A 5211-nucleotide genomic window follows, 5' to 3' on the forward strand; every position below is an offset into this window, starting at 1 on the left:
CGCACTTAACCTGCACATCTTAGAGCACTAAGGGACCACTGACCATAGGCAATACATCTAACCTTCACAACTTTGGTCATTCTGAATTGTCCCTTTATTGTTCAATCAGCCTGAGCTGGAAATCTTTGGACACTACGGGGCAATTTAGCACGGCCAGTCCACCGAACCTGCAAAACGTGAACAGTCCCTATAGGGCAGGATGAGGCCATTCTGCCCATCAAGTCTGCACTGACCACGATCCCACCCAGACCCTATTCCCGTAACCCCATGCATTTTACCCTTTTAATCCCCTGACACTAGGGTCAGTTTAGCATGGCCAATCCACCTAACTGCACACCTTTGAACTATTGGAGGAAACCCAGTCAGACACAGGGAGAATGTGCAAACTCCACACAGACAGTCATGTGAGGCCTGAGTTGAGCCCGGATCGCTGGCGCTGCGAGGTAGCAGTGCCAATCACGGTGCTAGTCGAGAGCTCCAATGTTTTAGGTGTCCAGATCACCAAAACATGTCCTGGTTCCATGCCTCCCACTCCCCCCTCCCCAATGCTAAAACCATGGTTAAGAAAACCCACCAATGCATCTACTTTCTCAGAAGACTAAGGAAATTTAGCATGTTGTCTACGACTCTCTCCGACCTTTACAGATGCACCATAGGAAGCATTCTTTCTGGTTGTATCATAGCTTGGTGTGGGCTCCTGCTCTGCCCAGGACCGCAAGAAACTACAAACGATTGTGAATGTAGCCCAATCCATCACGCAAACAAGCCTCCCATCCATTGACTCTGTCTACACTTCCCGCTGCCTCAGCAAAGCAACCAGCGTAATTAAGGACCCCACACACCACCTTCTTCCTTCAGGAAAAAGATACAAAAGTCTGAGGTCACCTACCAACCGACTCAAGAACAGTTTCTTCCCGACTGCTGTCAGATATTTGAATGAACCTACCCTGCATTAAGTGAATATTTCTCTGTCCCTAGCTATGGCTGAAACAATACATTCTGCACTCTCTCGTTTCCTTCTCTATGAAGAGTATATTTTGTCTGTATAACGTGCAAGAAACAATACTTTCATGTATATTAATACATGTGACAACAATAAATTCAATCAATCCAAAAGCGTGCCGCCATCTTTGGATATTATGCGGCAATTTAGCATAGCCTATCCACCTAATCTGCAAATCATTGGACACTAAGGGGCAATTTAGTAAGATGAATTCACCCAACATACACATGGTGAAGACTGAGGGGCAATTTAACGTGACCAATCCACTGAACCCACATGTATTTGGACAGTAAGAGTCAATTTAGCACGGCCAAGTTCCCTAACCTGCACATTTTTGGACACTATAGTGCAACTTAACGTGGCCAATCCACCTAATGTACACATCTTCAGACACTAACGGGCAATCCAGCATTTCCAGTTCCTCGACCTGCACATTTTTGGACTCTGAGGGACAATTTAAAATAGCCAATCCACCTAACCGACATCTTTGAATATCTTTGGGCAATAAATGGCAATTTGGCATGGCCAATCCACCTACAGGGACACGTTTGCATGGACAATCCACCCAACCTATACATGTTTGGATACAAGGGGCATTTTGTCTGGCCAGGGCATCTAACCTACACATCTTTAGACTCAAAGGGGCAATTTAGCTTGAACAATTCACCTAACTTACACATCTTTGGAAACTAAGGGGTTATTTAGCAGGCCAAACCTCCTAACCTGCACATATTTCAACAGTAAGGGGCAATGTAGCATGGCTCATCCACCTAACCTGCATAGCTTTGGACATGAAGGGCAATTTAGCATAGTCAATCCACTGAAACTGCACATTTATAGACACAAAAGGGATAATTTATCATGGCCAAAACACTGAACCGGCACACAGTTGAACACTATGGGGCAATTTAGCGTAACCAAGCCCCCTAACCTGTGCACATTTGGACACTAAGGGACAATTTATGCAGGCCAATCCACCTAACCTGCACAGCTTTGGACACTAAGGGGCATTTTAGCATGGCCAATCCGCCTAACCGACATATCTGTGGACACTAAGCTGCAACTCAGCATGGTCAATCCACCTAATGTGTACATCACTGAACACTAAGGGACAATTAAGCATGCCAATCAACCGAACCCGCACATCTTTGGATACGAAGTGACAATTTAGCAAGGCAAATGCACCTAACTTGCACATCTCTGGACACTAAGAAACAATTTAGAATGGCTATCTTACCTGACCCTAACACCTTTTGACACATAAGGGCAGTTTAGCATGGACAATCTACCTCCCTGCACATCTTTGGTCACTAAGGGGCTAGTTAGCAAGGCCAATGTATGTAGCCTATACGTCTTTGAACACTAAGGGACAATTTAGCATGGCCAATTCATCTAACCTGTGCATATTTGGACACTAATGGGCAATTTAGTATTGCCAACTCCCCTAACCCACACATCTTGAATGGGGGAGGAAACCAGTGCACCAGAGGAATCCCTCGTAGACAAGAGGGAGAAGGTGCAAACTCCACACGGATACGCACTCAGATCCCTGGCAATCTGAGGCTGCCATTATGCCGCCCATTACCTGTGCTGCCTTACAGTGCCATGGACCCAGGTTCAATTCACAGCTCGGGACCCTGTCTGTGCGGAGTTTGCACACTCTCCCCATGTCTGCGTGGGTTCCCTCCGGATTTTCTATTTTCCTCCCACACCCAAGGATGCACAGCTTAGGTTGATTGGCCTTGGTGAATTGTCTGTTAGTGTCAGGGGGAGCTCACAGGTTAAATACATGGGGTTAAGGAGATAGTGATTGGGTGGGATTGTTGTTGGTGCAGGCTTGATGGGCCAAATGGCCTCCTCTGCACTCTCGGGTGATTCGATGATTTAATCTAAGATATCATTCAGAATAGACTCTCTTATGAATTATTATTTTGCAAATTTAATTATAAATTATCAATACGATCAGATTTCATCAATTATTTTGTACATTCATGGGACAGGGGTGTCACTGGTTGGCCAGAATTTACTCCCCATCCCTTGGAAAGTTAACCACATCTCTCAGTGTGGCTCTGGAGTCACATATAGGCCAGACCAGGTAACATTTCCTTCTCTAAAGAACCAGATGGGTTTTTCCGACAGTTGACAATGGTTTCATGACTATCAGTGGATTGTTAATTCTAGATTTTTTATCTTGAATTCCCTAACGGACATCAGTGAAGCAATATTGATAAGATTAAAAACAAAATATTGCAAATGCTGGAATCTGAAACTGCTGGAAAATCAGGGTGACCTGATAGAGGTTTACAAGATTATGAGTGGCATGGACAGAGTGGATAGTCAGATGCTCCTTCATGGGTGGAAAGTCAAGTACGAGAGGTCATAGGTTTAAGGTGAGTGGGGAAAAGTTTCAAGGAGATGAGTGAGGTGAGTTTTTTTTACATACACGGTGGTGAATGACTGGTATACACTGCCTGGGGAGGTGGTGGGAGCAGGTACAATAATGGCATTTAAGGGGCAACTAGAATTTACTCTTACTGAACTCAAATTCCTCTATTGGCCGTGGTGGGATTCGAACCTAGGTCCACAGTACATTCGCTGAGATTCTGCATTAATAATTTAGCATTGATATCACTAGGCCATCGCCTCCGAAAATGAATGCATTTTCTCTTAACCTGCCCCCACCTCTTTACTCCCTTACAGTTAACACGGTGACAATTCTGATACTGTCTCGGGAGAAGTGTGGTTTGTCCAAATGTGCCACCAGGTACCTGGTAGCCATGGCAACAGCTGATCTCCTGGTCATCATTGTCGATCTGATATGGAGGCACATTCCCGCTGTTTACCGTCTGGAATTCAATTTCCTGAGCAATGTGCCTGTGTGCAATATCCACGCCGCACTACTTTACGCTGTTACTGACTGTTCTGTGTGGTTCACAGTTAGCTTCACATTCGATCGATATGTCGCCATTTGCTGTCAGAAGCTGAAAGCCAAATACTGCTCGGAGAAAACTGCACTTGTGGTTTTATCGACAATAGCTGCGGTCTTTTCTCTAAAAAATATTTTTTGGTGTTTTATGTATACAAGTAAATACCGGCTCATTAACCAGTCCTGGTTCTGTGCTGTATCACAGAGTGTTGCAGAGTCAAACTTGTGGGGTGCCGTCGAATTTTTTCATTACATTTTAACACCATGCATCCCATTTATCTTGGTCTTGTTGTTCAATGCTTTAACCGTCAGGTACATTTTTGTAACTAACCGAGCCCGCAGAAAACTCCGGCGTAATGTCACTGGTGAGAGCCCCAGTGATCCTGAGATGGAGAATCGCAGGAAGTCCATGATTGCTTTATATATTATCTCAGGGAACTTCATCCTGCTCTGGGTGGTCTACATGGTGTATTGCATTTATTGGCGAATGTGTTATCTGGGCTATGAGGCAGTGTATCTGCCTGTGTTCATCCGGGAGTTGGGCTTCATGCTTCAGCTTTTGAGCTGCTGCACCAACACCTGCACGTATGCAGTCTCACAACGCAAATTTAGAGAAGAGATAAGATATCTGTTAACTTATTCCTTTGTACTGATCGAAAATAATGAAAAATAAAATAACTCCCCTCTCATTTCAATTAAACCTGTACCGTTATTTCTTTATTTTCCACTAGGTTCAGTGGTGGGTTTATAGGTACTGCTGACAGTCAAGGTTATAAATCTCAACCAAGTCACAGAATATAATCCCTACAGTGCAGAAGGAGGCTTCTTGGACACACCACAATTTCTGCTCGATAGGACAATGATCGTGAACAGGTTAACTGCGAGGAAAGAGAAATAAGCAGTAACATCATGTATTGGGCTGAGGGCAAATTCACAACTTTTCTCATGATTGAATCATGCAATCCCTACGGTGCAACAGGAGGCCATTCAGCCCATTTCATCCGTACCAACAGCAATCCCATCCAGGCCCTATCTCTGTAACCCCACATATTTACATTTCCAATTCCCTTGATGCGAAGGGGCAACGAGGAAGGAAACTAATTGGATGTGGAAGAGTAAACTTTAAGGCATGTGATTCATTGGAAGTTAGGAGAGGTTATGTAACAACCTCACCTGAGGGTGAAGGCGGATGGTCAGCTGGGTGTGGGAGTGTTTGTTACTGGAGGGGAATTTATATGGATGATCGATCACCTTTTCACAACTTTCTGCTGATTTGCATAAT

The sequence above is a fragment of the Carcharhinus amblyrhynchos genome, unplaced genomic scaffold (genome assembly GCF_965287045.1).
Source record: "Carcharhinus amblyrhynchos unplaced genomic scaffold, sCarAmb.v2.hapA chromosome_197, whole genome shotgun sequence".
Classification (NCBI taxonomy): Eukaryota; Metazoa; Chordata; class Chondrichthyes; order Carcharhiniformes; family Carcharhinidae; genus Carcharhinus; species Carcharhinus amblyrhynchos.